The 19,885-nt window shown below is 35.3% G+C and overlaps 1 protein-coding gene and 1 pseudogene across 5 annotated transcripts in view; both read right to left on the bottom strand.

Moving 5' to 3' along the window:
- RSRC1 (arginine and serine rich coiled-coil 1) overlaps positions 1–19,885 on the bottom strand; it is a 441,996-nt gene that overhangs the window by 51,201 nt on the left and 370,910 nt on the right. The window lies entirely within an intron of this gene.
- LOC130855506 (ADP/ATP translocase 4-like) lies at positions 8,626–13,274 on the bottom strand (annotated as a pseudogene).

Here is a 19,885-nt window from a genome sequence, read left to right as displayed (position 1 = left end):
ACAGTTCTGATTCACAATCATGTCTACCAACTAGCTTTTCTTGTCTACTTCAGAAGCTTACCAGGTTTCAATCTTATTATAGTTTAAGCTACTGCTGAAGAAGAAATAATTGAGGGTAAGGAAGGGAGAGGTTATAAAAGTGATATCCTATCTCCATAGATATACAAGAATGCCCTTACCAATAAAAAATAACTCTTGATAGGTAACACATGGCTCTCTACAGATATAAAAGATGAACATCAAAACAAGTAGATTGATAACTTAAGACTCTGGGAGGAAAGGGGAGTAGTCAGAATTTGTGTTTTTGTATGATGTTTAAGAAAGTCTCAATTTCATCATGGCAAAAGGTTTATTTTTCTAGTTTTAGTAAATTAGCCTCTTTTCTTACTTCTTGCCATTTCTATATAAGAAATTACCACTGTTTTGTTTTTTTATACATTCATAGATGTGGGATAGAATTTGGTAATAATGTAAAATGATTCTGACATTTTGGAGAAAATGCTAATATCTTTTAACTTGCCAAAGTGGAGTAATAAGATGCTATGTAATACAAATTTACAAATGTTAGCTGACAAGAGATTAACTAAATTATTTGCATTTTCTGTATCTCTTATTTTGAAGAATTATCAGACACAACATCAAGCCATTCAAAATTTGAGAATATTGATTTACAGGACTGGGATTTATCAAGAAAAAGAGGAAACCAAGAAAATATTAACTTTGAAAGGTATGTATATTCTTCATTCAAAACTCAAACTCAACTTCATTCATTCTGCTCAAATGTCATCTTATTATAGAACTTTCCTGAAGATACTATACAGATGACACCCCTCCCCCAACCTCTCTCTCACCACGTCCTACTGTATTCCCTACCACTTATCATCTCTTCATGTATTACATACTTGCTTATTTGTTCATTATCTGTCTCCCCGCTAGAATGTGCTCCATGCTTTGTTTTCTCCTGTAGCCTGAGACTAGAACAGTGCCTGGCATGTAGGAGTTGGCTCAATAAGTACTTGTTGAATAAATGAATGATTTACAATTGTGATAAATACTATGAAAAGATAGCAAGGGGTGCTAGAAGATAGTATCACAGTGAGGCTTGATTAAATTGTGAGGTAAGGATACAGTGCCTCTGAAGATACAACATTTAAGCTGATACCTGAATCACTGGCATATATTAGCCAGGTAAAGAAGAGGCAGAACTTTCTAGCTTTCCTGGTATAGAGAATAGCATAGGTGAAGGCCCTAAAGAAGGAAAGTTTCCACCTTTTTTTTTGAATACTGGAAGATGTCCAACTGAAGCTAAGTTAATAAACATTTCCTGTTCCTATCTCCCAGCATAATGTTTGGGCATTTACCTTTCTAGAGGCAAAAATTTCCATTTCATAGAAATGGAATCATACAATATGTAGTCGTCCCTTGTGTTCATGTTGTAACATGTATCAGTAGTTTATTCCCTTTTTATTACTAAATAGCATTCTATTTGATGGATGTTCCACATCTTGTTTATCCATTTACTAGCTGATGGCTATTTGAATTGTTTTTACTTTCTGGCTACTGTGAATAATAGTTATGAATATTTGTGTACTAGTTTTTGTGCAGACATGTTTCATTTCTCTTGGGTTAAATAGCTCCATGAGTGAAAGTGCTGAGTGATACAGTAAATTTATGTTTAACTTTTTAAAAAACATCAAACCATTTTCCAAAGCATCTGTACCATTTTACATTCTCATAAGCAATGTTTTACATTCTCTTGTTTCTCCATATTACCAACAATACTTGTTATTATCTCTTTTTGATCATAGTCATCTTATGCATGTGAAGTGGTATCTCAATGTAGTTTAAATTTGCAGTGAGGCTGCAAAATAAAGCACTAATTTATCTTTTTATGAAAAAATTAAAATGGGGAAAACCATTCAGATAAGCTTTCTTTTACGAAGGATTAACTACCTGACTCCCACAGCTGCAGTTTGTGGGTGTATAAATAAATTCTTTTTTTTTTTCAGTATAACCTGGTTTTTATACGGTTCTATTTTCAGATGAACAACATCAATTCTGATGCTTGCTGATTATATGTAGCCCTTCCTTGAGTGCTTTACCATTTCTGGAGTATATAAATTGACTAGGAAGAACTAAGAGCAAATCAGAAAGTTTCTCCAAATTTCAGTTCACATCAATAGGCCGAAGGAAACCAAGAAATATTATACATATTCTAGTGAAGGATTCCTAAAGAAAATCGAATTTTGGAAATTGATTGTCACTTAAAGCATAGACCTAGTGTTTTCTTGACAAAAATATGAACTAGTTTTAAAAAAAGGCAACTGTACTGAATTTGTGTTCAGATTAATGAATTAATACTACTTTGGGAAAATAGCCTGTTTTCTTTGTAACATATCTAAAGGATAGTTCTAAACATTTCCGGAAGTTATAAAAAAAAGTTAGATTGGGCAATTTGATGGTTGTTAAAATACTGAAAAGCATTAAATTTCAACCCTGAGTAGATCAAACTTTAGGGTAGTATTTTCACTCTGCTCCATTAACTAAACAAACAAATAAGCAAAGAATCCTCTACTATAGGAGAGTCAGTTATTGAAGCCTGTGAAGCAACAACTGTCCATCCAGAAAATTTCTTTTTTGGAGTTCTTTCTCAACATTAATTTCTCAATTATAACATGTGATTAATACTTCCTACCTTGAGGAACTGAGAAGAGTAAGTTAAATAACATACACTTGTGAAAGTTCACTGAAAATCATAAAATATTATGCAAATAAAAGAAAGGGCTACTATTATTATTCCCTCTCTGGCCTAAATTGTCCCTCTTTTCATCATGGTTTATAGCTCTGGAAATACAAATTCTTTAAGATTGCACAGGGAAGCTCTTTACAAACAAATGGAATGACTTTCCAGGTACCTCGTATGGGTAGCAAGTACTTGTATGGGTCTAGCACTAAGTGCCCACACCTGGACTGCTTCCTATTACTGAGTATATAGCTCTGACAAAATATTCTAACAATCTAAACATCTCCAAATAGAGAAATTCTTAAGTCACAGCATAGCTATAAATACAGAATATTATATAACCATTACAATGTTTTCAAAGTGCTCTTAATAGCATGAGAAAATAACTATAGTATATAACTAGTGAAAAATGCAGAATACAAAATTGTTTATATCTGGGGGCTGAAAAGAGTGGGATGGATTTGTGGAGTGGGAGGCAGGATAAGGTGTGCCTATACTCCACTGGCAACTTTTTACCATGTAAAAATTTGGAGGCCTACAGAATGTGATCTCCTCTGCACAGTGAGATTGGGCTCCTTTTATTTCTTACAATACATAGTTGATACATTAAATTAACATTGTACACGCTGTATGACCTCAACATTATAAATAAACAAACAAACATTAGGAGGATACACCAAAATGTTAGTCTAAATTCTCTCTCTGGGTGGCAGGATTATGTCTATTTATTTCCTTCTTTATACTTTATATATTGTTCACATTTTCTACAAAATAGGGTCATACTATTATTATTATAAAAAATGTAATTACATTTAAAAGAATGCCTCTAGGCAAAACGAAATGCAATACATAAAGTCTTAAGAAACAGATTTTCAAAACAGATTCTAAGTAGTAATATCAATTCCCTAATTAAAAAAAATTAACACAAGTTAAAATCTGGCAATTTAAATCTTGTTAGCTTTGAGACTTCCCTCATGGCTCAGTGGTTAAGAATCTGTCTGCCGGGGCTTCCTAGGTGGCGCAGTGGTTAAGAATCCGCCTGCCAATGCAGAGGTCACGGGTTCGATCCCAGCTCCAGGAAGATCCCACATGCCGCGGAGCAACTAAGCCCGTGTGCCAAAAAAAAAAAAGAATCTGTCTGCCAATGCAGGGGACACGGGCTTCATCCCTGCTCCGGAAAGATCCCATACGGCTCGGAGCAAATAAGCCTTTGCGCCACAACTACTGAAGCCCATGCACCTAGAGCCCATGCTTGGCAACAAGAGAAGCCACCGCAATGAGAAGCCTGAAGCCCACACTGAAACAAAGAGCAGACCCCGCTCACCACAACTAGAGAAAGCCTGCACACAGCAACGAAGACCCAACATAGCCAAAAAACAAGTAAATAAAAATTTAAAAGTCAATCAATCAATCTTGTTAGCTTTATGTTTCCTACCCCCAAAAGATACATAAATGTAAACTATTTTGGGGGGAGGGAGGTAACAGAATAAAATCTCTTTCAAAAAAGGTACATACCATCATAGGATAGCATAGTGGAAGATTATATAGCATAGTAGTTAAGCTCCTGGGCTCTGGAATTAGATTTGTACTCAAATACTGGCTTTACCAACTTAATAACTGTGTCACTTACTATTATCACTTACTCTCCTAAAATTAAAACATCATTTCTACTTCAGAGAACATACAATTTAAACAATCTGGCTAGGAAGAAAACCCCATCTTTTCTATTTTCTTTCTTTTCAAAAGTTTATTCATAAACTGAAAGAGTGCATGCACAGGAATAACTGAATGTGAATTGGCTTCTGATACATAATTAGATGAATTCAGGCCATTTCTGTAACTTGTATTCAAGTTTATAATCTAAAGCATCATGAAGTCAGATTTGGCTCAGTTATCAAATTCACATTAACATGAATTCCATTAGTGGTTAGTGATACATGCTGGAAAACAGTGCTAAAGGGGAAGGTACTTCACACTTAATAAACTTTAACTAAAGATGTGAAGAAATATATCACCAACATATATAATATTCCACTTATAAGCTGTAAATTTTACATTAACTAGAAACTTAACAGATATATCCTAAGAACACACAATGTCCTCTAGAAACTCACAGATACTTACAGGGAAATGATCCGTAATCAGTTAAGAATTATTTATTGAGTTCATACAGGATGTCAATGTAAAGAAATCTAGTTACTTCTAATTTTGAATGGCTTAATTTCATTTTATATTATTATAACATATTGATTTACCTTAAAATTTGCCTTAAGAAAAATGCGAACAATGTGTGCAGTAATTTACTATTTTCAGTTTAACTATAACCACAGGCAAAAGCAGAACACATTCTCAGGCTTTTATAGTTAAGGTATGAGAGTGTTTTGCATAAGGAAGAAATGTAGGAGAAACCTATCCCAGAGTAATGCTTTTCAAATTGAGAATCATGACCCATTAGTGGGTGATTTTTGTTTTGTTCTGTTTGAAGATGCAACTCTATTAGGAAAAAAAGAAAATATCAGAGTGGATAAGTCTTTTTTGCAAAATTTTTTTTCAATTATATGTACTTATGCATACATGTATTAGGTTACAAAGTATAATATGTTTTTTTTAACACCAATTTTTATTATTTTTTATTGAAAACTGTACTGAACGCTAAATGTCCACCTTTACAACTAAACAAATACAGTAATGATAACTCACACTAAAACAAAACATATGTCTGATAGCCATTATTTTTATGTTTGGGACAGTTTTAAAGGTTTTTTCTGTCACAAAAATAGGAATGTACCTACACAAAGGCTCAAAATAGGCCATCTTTTAAACAAAAAGGTGATGACTCACAAAAGACTATGAATATAACACGTAACTAGTTGATACAAATCTAATAGGATTTGTTAAAATCAGTCACATCTAATAACACACCTGAAGTGTTCTTGTATAAAATATCACGTACAAAGTATGTTTCTTACTGTATGTTGTATTTTTTTAAAAAAAGCTGCACAGATCATACTCTAGAGAGAAGCTGAAAGGATGCAGAAGGAAGTTTTTTTTCCTAACAAGAGGCTATTTCAAGTTGTTTTAGAAAGAGAAGGCATTATTTTCAAGCCTCAAAGTAGATGCTGTTCAGTGGTGTTTCTGCCTTAATGTTCTCAAAAAGCTAATGAATAGAAAGCAATCTCAGCATGGAATTATAAAACAACCTGGATTTAAAAATCAACCTGACTTCAAAAAATCATCTATGAATATGCTCAGTAGAAACAAAGGTTGGGTAGAAGTAAACACAATAAAAATTGTTTGGGATACCCAGAATGTTACTGTCACACAAAAGTTTTCCTTTTCATTGATCTATATTTTGGGCTTATTTAATGATGGTTTGCAGGGTGGATTTCTTATTCTTTGTTTACATAAACAAGTAGTTTGGTTTTTTCACATAAACAACCCCAATGTGGTATTTTCCTGAAATTTCTTAGCGTGTTTCGGCTCTGAAGACTAATTATTACTATGGTGCTTATTCTGCCTTGGTCAGCAGCACTACAGCAAGGCCTGGCTCAAATTACAGCAATAATAGCTACATCAGTTGGATAGGGTTCAACAAGATGACTGAATCCTCTCTTTTACCTCAAGAATTTCTAACATTCCCAATGGCTTTGGCGCAGTCTCTTACAGCCTTGGAGGGTGAGTTACCTAACCACTGAGCACAATGCTGACTTGCCTTCACTGGCAACACTCTGAAACTAGTTCTGTCTGAAGTTGAAAGTACAGAAAGAGTCCTCTGACTCAGAAAGTAAAAGACTTTGGTAACCCACTGCCTCTTGGGGGGCTTGCACTAGGACTCCATGTATGTCCCTCAGGCATATAGCCTTGTTTCATGGTCTCTTAACTCTTAAGCCCCAGCTCTAGTCTGACATTGAGCAAATCCTCTGTTTTAGCCTTTGCTTGGTTTTCCAGTCTAGGATTCTGATTCTTAGCTCATGAGTTTCTTGAACTTCAACTCTCCTCTAAATTTTGGTACTACTTCAACTTTACTTGCTGTATGCAATGCCTAATATCAGTTTGACAGAATAATTCTTTTTTTTTCTTGACATCAGAGATGATTTCCACTGGGTCTTGCTGATCATCCTGGATTAACAGTAGTTTATAGTAAGGTAGAATTGCCCAGAATTGGCCAGATGATAATTTTGTATAAACAAATTTAGCCTTTTCTATTCTAAAACAGTGGTTAATTATCTAATCATACTAAATTTGTACAAATAATCAGGGTTTACATAAACTATTTTCTTTGAAAAAGTCTCCATTCCATTTCTTAACTTTATATCAAGTACAGCTGTAATTTAGAAAATATTCTTATCATATATGTTATATTAATCCTCTAATTTTCACCTATCAGTTAGTAACAATGGTTTTAGAAAATAAAAGACATAGTCCTATTAATCCTAGAAAAATAAAATAAACTTACGTGTACTTTCAAAAAAAGTCAATTACAGTAAAAATTGTCATGTAAATACATTTCTATTTATCAGAGAGAAAGAAAAAAGCAGAGAGAAACAAGGTCATTTTCTCCCTATGTAGCAGAGAGAAACAAGGTCAGTTTTCTGTAAAACTTTTCGGTAACAGAATTATGCTTGAATGTCCATTCTGAACCCCTAAGAGCAGGATTAAAGCCTGTTAGTATGCCAGTAAGCCTAAAAGTATGTTTTGGAAAATAAAATATTTGGGGGATAAAATATTCTATTTAGAAACTAGGTCTGACTTCATTATTTATTATACATATTGATTAACATGTAATCAATAATTTAATGTCCTTAAAATATTTATCTCTGAATATGTTATAGATATACATCCTATGGCCAAAGGCAGATTATAAGGTTTGTGTAGGAGATAAACATTTACACATTCTAACTGGATTTTGGCCATATTTCTCTCATTAGAGCAAATAATTTGCTATAGTAAATGTATTCTGACATCATTAAAGTTATTAATAAGACTTGAGGGAATTCCCTGGTGGTCCAGTGGTTAGGACTCTGCACTTCCACTGTAGGGGGCATGGGTTTGACCCCTGATTGGGGAACGAAGATCCAGGAGGCTGCTTGGTGCAGCCAAAAAAAAAGACTTCAGCCTTACTAACTTTTTTTTTTACTGTTTTAAACTTCCTTTATTATCATCAATACAAAGTACACAAATTAATTTTCAAGCGGATATTCTTTGTTCTAAGACATATTCACATTAGAAAGACTTTATTTCAAAGATAAAAGTTGGCAGATATGTCATTTTTATATCTTTTACTTTCCAACTACAGGTTTACAGTGCCATTAAAGTCACTGTCAATTTTTATATGATCAGATCTAGATTCTGTGCTTATTAAAAGCTATATGATACCATAAACACCATACACAGTAATAGCCTGAGCTGCTTTAGTAGAGATGTTGTAGAAGAAAGCTTACTGATTGTCCATAGATGTCACGATGACATCTTCTAATAAGCTTTTAAGAAATATTTGTCATATCATATGATTTTAAAAGATGGGGAGACAGTTACATTAAAAGAGTATCACTTTAAAAGGAGATACTTTCATTTCTTAGATTTTAGCATTATACATTTTACTTTTTTAATCAAAAAAGTAAGAAAAAGATTGCAAACTAATAAAAATAACATGTACCACTTATAAGTAAAATGTGTCATTAAAGTGAGTTTGAGTCTAAGTAGAAAAGAAACTGCATTTATCTGATTTTTCAGTATTTAAATCCTTGAAAAAAAACCTATGCTTTATTGCAGAATTAGCACTTTAAGAAAATACTGACAGTAATAACACAGTATCAAAATGTATACAAATGGCAGCTATGTAATTTGTATGTTTAATAAGTTAATTATATCCATTTCTCAATTTAATCTCCTCATGAACTATCTCCAATATCAAGGTCTTTAATTTTATCATAAAATACCAACATCAAAGCACCCCCTGTACCACAAAGGATATTGGAGAAGGCACCATGAAAAAATGCACCGATTCCCTCGTGCTGGTATATCTTCACAAAGCAGCCTGAAGTTCCTTTATATTGCCATTTGGCCTCACTACTCTGCATCATCATATATCTTCTGTGTCAAAGGGATAAGAAAGCATTCCTGAGCATGTATTCACAACTTGAATAATGAAAAAGGAGATAAGAAAAGGAGTTTCCATTGGTTTTGGTAATAAGCCCTTAACTGTGTCATAAGCTCCAAAATAAGAAGCTCAGTACACAATGGTGCCCTGAACTGAAACACCAAACCCTTGGTATAAACCAACAATTACATATGATTTTGCTATTTTCATAATACAGTCACCTAAACCCTTGAATTGTCGCTGTTCAGGACTCTTCTGTCATCCTCAGAACTGAACACAAGGCTCCAACTTGTGCTGGAGTCACATGGGGCCAACTGAGTTACCTTCAGAATTACTTTTCCAATATCAACACCTAATCGGATTTGGGCAAAATCTAGCGGATATACTACACGTAAGGATGTTTCCCCAGAAGCTCTACCAGAAGCCAAGTTTGCCAAAAACCACCTCCAGAACTGTTTTTCTTTATTAACTCCAGACATGAACAGTTGTTTGTATTTGTCTCTGAAAGCAAAGTTTAGAGCTTGTGTTGGAAAATACTGGATAACATTTACCAACCTGCCACGCCAATAACTGAAGAAACATCTTTTCTCATGAGAAAAAAAAAATAAAGTTTACATGTGTCTCCAACTGAAGAGAAAAAGCAGTGTTAACTCCACATACCCCATTTCAATTTTGCTAATTTCCAATAAGAAGCCTTGAATACCTAAAAACCTCTGGAAGGCATTACCAGTTGAATATAGGGCTCTTTACTAGTAGAGAAACAGAGCTTACTCGTATTTGTCAGAGAAGCTAGTAACCCTTAGCTTCACTTCCAAATCATAAGATCAAGCCTTACTAATATTAACAATTATAAATGGCAAAATTATTTGCATTTCATCTGTTTTCTGTTAACAGGTAATTACTATTTCCAAATACTGATACTATAATCAAGGCAGAGTTCTTACTTAGGCTAAGCCATCATCATCCTTATCTTACATAAATAAAACCCAATTCTTGCACTTGCTAATTTGTGTTCCTGACGTGAACACTGGCCTGTGTTTGATCTTTAGCAAATAGATACACCTCCTTATTTCTACTAAGAATTAAATGTAAGATAACTTGACAAGTAGATAATGTTGCCAGCGTATTCAAGTATACGTTAGTTTTCCTCTCAATAAAGTGAAAATCTTTAAAACCTAGTATAAAAGCAGGTTTTATCTATAACAATTTATAGATCTTTGCCACACTGTTTCATTATAAACGGTGTAGTATAAGACTCTGCATGGTATTAATCTATCCATCTTCACCTGATTCCATTGACAGAAATCATATATGCACCACAGGAATAATTTTTGCAGCATGGTTTTCTTTAAAGTCACTCTTGTAGTGGCACTTTTTTTTTTTTTTAATTTTATTTATTTATTTATTATTTTTTGGGGGGTACACCAAGTTCAATCAGCTGTTTTTATACACATATCCCCGTATTCCCTCCCTTCCTTGACTCCCCCCCCTCGAGTCCCCCCCACCCTCCCCGCCCCAGTCCTCTAAGGCATCTTCCATTCTCGAGTTGGACTCCCTTTGTTATACAACAACTTCCCACTGACTATCTATCCTACAGTTGGTAGTATATATATGTCTGTGCTACTCTCTCGCTTCGTCTCAGCTTCCCCTTCACCCCCCACCCCCTCCCAAACCTCGAGTTCTCCAGTCCATTCTCTGTATCTGCTTCCCTGTTCTTGTCACTGAGTTCATCAGTACCATTTTTAGATTCCGTATATGTGAGTTAGCATACAATACTTGTCTTTCTCTTTCTGACTTACTTCACTCTGTATGACAGACTGTAGTTCTATCCACCTCATTACATATAGCTCCATCTCATCCCTTTTTATAGCTGAGTAATATTCCATTGTGTATATATGCCACATCTTCTTTATCCATTCATTTGTTGATGGCACTTCTAAAATTAGAAGATGTAGGCATAGGCTTCTGAAAGGTTGATTTTTTAAAAGTAAACACGGTGAAAAGAAAGTAAACACTGTAAAACTATAATTCTTGGCCTTCTTTTAAACTAATATATATGTATAACTGATTCTCTTTACTGTACAGCAGAAATTAATACATTGTAAATCAACTATATTTCAATAAAAATTAATTAAAAAAATAAACTAATACCTACAAAACATGATATAGTTTTTAGATCAATTGGTTGCAGGTCTTCCTGGCTTGGTAAACAAACAAACATCTTCTTTTGTGTAGATAACATATTACTATCATGCCCAAGAACTGGCCTTAAAAAGAAGCTAAATATTTATCAGAAGCAACAGGTGGATAAAATCAGTTGTTTTTGTGACATCACTACCTTGCATACAATGAGACCGACACACAAAAGGTGTTTTGCTGAAACCTTTAAAACAAAAAAGAAAGTTGTAATTTACCAAGTAATAATTGTGGCCTACATACTTGTGGGTATTTTTCTCATTATTTAGAGAAAAACTCATCAAAATAACTGTCACTGAAAATGTTATTCACTATTTCACTATTTAGCCTTGGGATTATGTTTTACTGTTAGGCTAAGGAGTGAAATCAGGAGCGTAAGATGTCCTTCCATTTTGTCCTTCTTTTTGAACAACTAATTAGGCATCTATCCATGAATAAAAGCACCTTAATGGGAGTAGTGGGATTCAGCACCATATGCCAAAGCGCAGGGAAGAATCTTGCCCACCTGTGTGTCTGGTAATAGGCAGACAGACCTCAGTATGAGTTGTGAAACCAAGAGGAGCTGGAAAACCTACTACAACCCCTCTCAGTCATGGCCTGGGAAAACCTGGACACTTGAGAGAGACTCTGTAGAAGTTCAGCTTTCCTGAGGGGAGATTTCAAGCATGCTGTTCGAGCAACAACAACAAAAGTGTTTGGATGTACTGAAGACAGAAAGAGGAACTTTGCAGGGCTATCCCTCCCTCAAGGCAACACTGCACTGCTGAACCGGCAGTGACTTCTCTTGTGGGGGAAAGAGAGAGCAGTGAGTGAGTGCTTGGCATCCACAGCTGTGTGGGATGCTGCTGGAGAAACCCTGGAGAAACCTGTTTCTCACCAGCAGCACCCAGAGTACTGCAGTGGGAACTCCATCACTCAGTGGAGGGAGGAGATCAGGAAAGAGGCAGATAAGAATGTCAGAGAACATTAGAGGGATGTAGTTATGGGTGACTGCACTCAGGACTTCAGGGGGAAGTCTGCCCATGAGCCTCTGGGAGAACCTCACCTGAGGATCCCCCAAATGAGACTATGGGTACCCCCAAAGCTACAAGTGCTAAACCCAAACCTCCTCCAACTCTGTGGCTAGTTCTGTGTGTGTGCTCCCAAGTGTGCAGCACACTTGGTAAATGGAGTGCTCTCAGAAAAACAGAGCAGGGTCTGTGGGCAAGGAAGAAACCACAAACATGAGCTGTAGCGCCACCTTCAGAAAACAAAAGAGAAGTTTCCAGCAGCCAACCTGGTGAATTATAAGAACCAGAGCAGACATAAAAGCTTAAGGATTCTACCACAAGAGAAAGAAGTGTGGAGCAGGTGTATCCATACAAGGTCAGAGAAAATCCCAGATATAACAGGAGCAAAAAACAGTATATTCCACCTGAAGGCATTTAGTAAAGGTGGGATGAGGTGTCTGCTACTTCAAATGTAAAAGCAGTAACGCAAGACTACAAGGAACATGAAAAATCAATGAAACATATCACCAAAAGATAAAAATAATCCTCCATAACTGAGCTCAATGGAATTTTCTGATCTAGCTGAGAGAGAATTCAAAATAGTTATTCTGAAAAAACTCAACAACCTACATGAAAACAAAGAAAGACAACTTGACAAAATCAGAAAATAATACATAAACAAATGAGAAATTTAAAGAGACAGAAATCACAAAAAAAGAACCAAACAGAAATTCTGGAGCTGAAGAACTCAACGAACAAAATGGAGGGGAAAAAAAAAGCAATAAAGATCATTTATATCAGAGTAGGCCAAACAGATGATAGAATAAGTGAGCTAGGGGTTAAGAACTCTGAAATAATAGTTGTTGGAGAAAAAAGAAAAATAGAATGAAAAAGAGCAAAAAAAGCCTACATGATCTATGGGACTCCATCAAATGTACAAATTAGAATAATTACGGTTCCAGAAGAAGAAGAAGGCAGAAAGTTATTTAAAGAAATAATAGCTGACAACTCCCCAACTTGGGGAGAGACTTAGACATTCATGTTTATGAAGCTAACAGATTACCCTATTATCCATACGAAAAGACTTTCTCCAAGATATAGTATAATGAAATTGTCAAAATCAAAGATAAAGAAAATTCTGAAGGCAGCCAGAGGGGGGAGAAAAAAGATTATAACCTACCATCAGGCTATCAGCAGATTTCTCAGTAGAAACCCTATAGGCCAGGAAAGAGTAGAACATATTCATATTCAACGTATTGAATAAAAAAATCCCTGCCAGCCAAGAATACTCTATACAGCAAAGTTATCCTTCAGATGTGAAGGGGGAATAAAGACTTGCCTAGACAAACAAGAGCTGAGGAAGATCATCACCACTAGGCCTGCCTTACAAGAAATGCTGAAAGGAGTTTTTCAAAATGAAAAAAAGGATGTTAATTAGTGACATGAAAACATGAAAGTATTCAATACACTGGTAAAGGTAAATACACAGTGAGATTTAGGAAACCCTAATTTTGTAATAGGGTGGTGTATTAAACACAACTATATTATCAAGGTTAAAGGAAATGAGTATTAAAAATAACTACAGCTATTATAACTTAGTTAAAAAATACACAATGTAAAATGAGGTAAATTGTGACTCAAAAATAGAAAAGAGGGGAGTAAAAGGGTGAAGCTTTTTTATGTGATCAATGTTAAGTTGCTATCACCTTAAAGTGAATTGTTTTACCTATAAGGTGTTTTATGTAAGCCTCATGGTGACTACAAAGCAAAAAACTAGAGTAGATTCATACAAGATAAAGAAAGGGGAAACAGGACTTCCTAGGTGGCGCGGTGGTAAAGAATCTGCCTGCCGATGCAGGGGACACGGGTTTGAGCCCTGCCCTGAGAGGATTCCACATGCTATGGAGCAACTAAGCCCGTGCGCCACAACTATTGAGCCTGTGCTCTAGAGCCCATGAGCCATAACTACTGAGCCCATGTGCTGCAACTATTGAAGCCCACGTGCCTAGGGTCTGTGCTCCACAACAAGAGAAGCCACTACAATGAGGAGCCTGCGCACCTCAGTGAAGAGTAGCCCCCACTCACAGCAACTAGAGAAAGCCTGTGTGCAGCAGCGAAGACCCAATGCAGCCAATAAATAAATAAAATTTTAAAAAAATTAAAAAAAAGGGGGAGGGGGAAACAGAGCAAACCACCATGGAAAATCATAAACAGAGGGAAAAAGAAACAATGCAACTACAAAACAGCCAGAGAACAACTAATAAGATGGCATTAGTAAGTCCGTACCTATCAATTATTACTCTAAATGTAAATGGACTGAATTCACCAATCTAAAAGCACAGAGTGGCTGGATGGATAAAAAAAAAGCAAGACCCAACCATACTGTCTACAAGAGACTCACTTCAGATCTAAGGACACACACAGGCTCAAAGTAAAGGGATGGAAAAAGATAATCCATGCAAATGAAAACCAAAAGAAAGCAGGAGTAGCTATACTCATATCAGACAAAATATTTTAAGCCAAAAACAGCAACAAGAAACAAAGAAGGATATTATATAATGATAAAGGGGTCAATTCGTCAAGAAGATATACTCAATCATAAATATACATGACAAATATATACAGTCGTGACAATGATTTTTTGGATATGACACCAAAGGCACAAATAACAAAAGGAAAAATCAAGTGGGAATATAACAAACTAAAAAGCACACAGCAAAAGAAATAATCAACAAGATGAAAAGGTAACCTACAAAATGGAAGAAAACCATATACTGGATAAGGGGTTAATGTCCAATGTATATAAATAAGGAACTCATATAACTCAATGAGGAAAAAACACAATCTGATTTAAAAATGACTGGAGGAACTCAATAGACATTTTTCCAAAGAAGATACCCAAATAGCCAACAGGTACACGAAAAGATGCTTAACATCACTAATCATTAGGAAATGAAAACCAAAACCACACTGAGATATCGCCTCACACCTGTGAGAATGGCTATCATCAAGAGCACAAGAGATAACAAGTGTTGACAAGAATGTGGAGAAAAGAGAACCCTTGTGCACTGGTGGTGGGAATGTAAATTGGTACAGCCACTATGGAAAACAGTAAGGAGGTTCTTCAAAAACTTAAAAATAGAAGTACCACATGATCCTGAAATCCCACTTCTGAGTGCATATTCAAAGGAAATGAAGACAGGGTATTGAAAAGATATCTTAATTTCCATTTTTATTGCAGCATTATTCCTCATAGCCAAGATATGGAAACAACCTAAGTGCCCGTCAACAAATGAATAAAGATGTGGTTTATATACATGCAAGGGAATATTATTCAGCCATGAGAAAGAAGAAAATTCTGCCACTTGTGACAACATCGATGGACCTTGAGATCATTATACTAAGTGAGATAAATCAAACAGAGAAAGACAAATACTGTATGATTATCACTTATATGTGAAATCCAAAAAAGTCAAACTCATAAAAACAGAGTAGAATGGTGGTTACCAGGGACTGGCGATGGGAATTGGAGAGATGTTATTTAAGGGTACAAACTTGCAACTAGCAGATAAATAAGTTCTGGAGACATAATAAACAGCATAGTGATTAAAATCAACAATGCTTTTTTATAACCTTCAAAGTTGCCAAGAAACTAGTTCTCAATTGTTCTCACCACAAAAGAGAAATAATAATTATGTGAGGTGTTAGATAATGCTATGATAGTAATCATATTTCAATATATCAAGTTACCATGTTATACACCTAAACTTATACTATATGTCAATCTGTATCTCAATAAAGAAAATTTTACTTAGGCCAAACTTTTAATTAATTTTGAGGGGAGCGTTATTAGATATTTTATTTTTTATGTTAAGAACACAATAGAGAATCTCATATTTTTAAACTAAAATATCTAGGATGCTATGAAGTTAAAAATAGGTAACATTTTATACTGAATTGAAATGTAGTAGAACTAATTCTTACATAGCACATACTACCTCTGAGAGGCACTCTTCTAAGTGCTTTATACACATTAACTCCGGTGAGTAGCTACTTCTGTTAGCTTCATTGTATAGATGAGCAAACTGAGGTGGGGTATACAGCTAGGAAACAAATTGAATGTTGGAAGTTTCAACATTCAATAGAATTAGCTGACCCTTGAACAACTTGAGGGTTAGAAGTGCCCACTCTCCACCCAGTCCCGATATAACTTTACAGTTGTAAAAGGTATCCAGGGTTCTGCATCTGCGAATTCAACCAATCTTAGGTCATGTAGCACATATTTGTGGGGAAAAAAAATATGTATATAAGTGGACCTTCACAGTTCAAACCCATGTTCAAGGGTCAAATGTACTCAATCACGATGCCAAACTACTTTAGAAATGACTACATGTGAATTAAACACATAATTTTGAGGGAAAGGAAGAGGGTAGTCATCAGAGTGTTTCAACTGTAGGATAAAAGAATCAAGATAATGATGTTGGGCCTCCCTTGTGGCACAGTGGCTAAGAATCCGCCTGCCAATGCAGGGGATACGTTTGATTCCTGGTCCAGGAAGATCCCACATCCCATGTGCCACAACTACTGAGCCTGCACTCTAGAGTCTGCGAGCCACAACCACTGAGCCCGCATGCCACAACTACTGAAGCTCGCACACCTAGAGCCTGTGCTCCGCAACAAGAGAAGCCACTGTACTGAGACACCGGAGCACTGCAAAGAAGAGTAGCCCCCGCTCACCACAACTAGAGAAAGCCCACATGCAGAACAACAAACACGCAACACAGCCCCCAAAATTAATTAATTAATTAACTAAAAAAAAAGATAATGGTATTAAACTGAGAAAATCTGTGGTTAATGACAGGAAATTTTAAACAAAATATTCTCCTGAGATAAGTAGTACAGGCTTTAATATTGTGTTACTTAGAGCTACCTTGAAAAAAAAATTAGCAGTATTTGTAGAAAGTAATTTGTCTTTACAAAATTTTTACACTGTTTATATCTCTAGCAGGTGGGATGACAGCTGGCTTTCATTTTTTTCATTAATATTTCCTTTAGTGAAGGGTCTGCTGGTGACAATTTCACTCAATTTTTGCCTATGTCTTTATTTGTACCTTCATTCTTGAAGGATATTTTTGCTGAGTTTAGAATTTTAAGTTTGCAATTACTTTCGTTCAAGAACACGAAAGGTTGAAAGCTATCATTCTACCAGGTACTGAAGTAGGTATGTCTTCCTAAATATTTCTGTTGAGAAACCAGCTTCTAGTCTTATATTTGCTCCTTTGAATATAATCTATTTTCTCTGCTGCTTTATGATTTTCTCTTTGTCTTTGGTTTTTATAACTTTTACTGTAATGTTCCCAGGTGTGTTTTTCTTTGTACGTATCTGGTTTAGAGTTTGTAATGCTTCATTAGTTTGTAGCTTGATGTCCTTTGACAGTTTTGGAAAATTCTCAGCTATTTCCTGTCAAATATTACTTATCCTAAATCTCCCTTTCTTTTTCTGGGACTGCAATTATATTCATTGTAAATCTTTTGATCATATCCCTTATGTTTCTTTCTCCTTCTTGTACTTTTCATTCTATTGTTTTTCAGTGATTCATTCAAGATGTTTTCTTCTAATCTCTCTTCCAGTTCTCTAATTCTTTTTTCTGCTCTGCCTAGTTGAAACTTGAGCCCTCATTATGTTCTTGATTTCATTTAATGTATTTTTCAGTTCAATGCTTTCTTTTTAATTTTTTAGTTTCCATGTCTCACCTGAAATTCTTAGTATTCTCTTTTATTTCCATGAACATATTAAGCAGAGGAATATTCAAATCTGCAACTAACAGTTCCCTTATCTTGATCCTCTGTGAATCTGTCCCTACTGACTGTTGTTACCCTTGCCCTCTTGTTTCTCATTGTTCTTCATCTTGTCTTGTTTTCTCATATGCTTGGTTATTCTTAATGGATGTCACATAGAAAGAATTGTAAAGATATTGGAGGCTTAGGATAATGCTACCTTCTTCCAGAAAAGATTTATATTTGCTTTGGTAATTGGCTAGGGGCACTAGCAATCTTGAATCATCTTAATTCAATCAGGAATTGAGATGATTCAAAACTGGGCTTTAGCCCCCATAGGTGCTTGTCTATTTCTGGTTCATCCTTACTTTTAGGGAGCAATCTATTAAGATCCCAACCCAAAGCTTGGCGGTTTTATCAGAGTCTTCCCTTCCTTGACTGGCCCTGAACTCCAGGTTTTGTTCCTGTGGCTCCATGAGGCTCTCAAAAGCTCTAACCAGATTCTTAGCCTTTTAGTGACCTTTTTAAGAACTAGCAGACAGATGCCACTATTGGAATCATCTCTTGGGAAAAACTGGCTCAAACTGTTCAGCTCACCTTATTTTCTTTGAACCGGAACCCATACTTCTCCACTGTCTTAGTAATGCTTTCATGCCTTCAAACATATGTTTTACTATTTTGGCCAGATTTTCTATCTGTTCTCAGAAGGAGGCTGAGTTCAAATAATCTAGTCCTGCCACATCATCTTTATTCCACACATCCTGATATGTAGTCTTATATTTTCTACTGTGGTTTCCTTTTTTCACCTATGGATCACTGAGGAGTGCTAGTTAAAGTATTCTAAAAATTAATAATAAAAGAGCAATGACTAATATTTTATAAAGTCTATAAAATGGTTTCATATCTACTGTATCACAACCACATCCCTAGATGGTAGACAGATTATTATCATCCTTATTTATTAACAGATGGGGAAACTGTGTTTAAAGGATCCACTTAAGATCATACAGAGGATGAGAAAACATTATCCCTATTTGAATTTACTGTATTTTATTGCTCTCATGTTTATTTTCTGTCCTCCCCCTTTACAATGTAAGCTCTTCGAATGCAGAGGCCTTGATTTGCTTTTTCACTGCCCTCTTCATATGGATTAAACAGTATGTAGCATGTACCAGACGGTCAGTATATTTTTTTAATTCATAAATGCTATTAAAGGAATGAATAATAAAAGGATGATACTCTTTGCATTGCAATTCTGAGTAACAAAAATTTATATTTATACAGTACTATGTAGTTATAAAATGATTTTTAAATACTTCATGCCATTCCTATTTATAACAATTCTAGATAGATTTTATCATCTTTCTCACTTTAGAGTCACAGTGAAGTTAAGGGATTTAGTCACAGAGCCAGTAATGGCAGGGCTGGGACTGTGAACCCCATTCTCTTACTTCAGCTACAAGGAGATAGGGCTATTTCCACTAGAGTACAATTGACTCATTATAATGTGATAGCTTCCCTAGGTTACTTTCAGGATTGCACATCTGTGGGCATTCAATATGTATGTCAGCTTCCTGATATTTAATTTATATTAACAATAGTTGGGTGAAAAGAAAGCTGAAGCTTTGAGTTGGTCTTGAAATGTGTGTGTGTAGAGCACAGAAAATATTTAAATTGGTAAGCAAATACATGATGGTCGGTCACTGGAGGTCTAAAAATGGTTAAATAGATATCAGTGTATCTGCATTCATATTCACGAACATCTTACTGAAAATAAGTAAAATGTGATCTAAATCGGCTTCCAAGTCCATACAAAGCACAGCTGAATGCGTATGAAGCACAAACATTATTAGTGAGCTATGAGGAAGCATACTTTGCTTTGTTGAAAAGTTAGTTAAAAAATGAATCGGCACACATTTACTGGAAGCATCAAAACTGAGGGATAACTGGCTGATGTTATGTAATATGACACAGATAAAACTATATACAAAAGAAAGGTTAAAAATATTTAACAATCAAGTTCTGGCAGACATGGAATCAAGGGGACTATAAATGACAAATCATTGCTGAGGGAAACAG

Source organism: Hippopotamus amphibius, chromosome 6 (assembly GCF_030028045.1).
Source record: "Hippopotamus amphibius kiboko isolate mHipAmp2 chromosome 6, mHipAmp2.hap2, whole genome shotgun sequence".
NCBI lineage: Eukaryota > Metazoa > Chordata > Mammalia > Artiodactyla > Hippopotamidae > Hippopotamus > Hippopotamus amphibius.
Note: the sequence above shows the minus strand (reverse complement) of the source record. Positions and strands in the feature narration are given on the sequence as shown.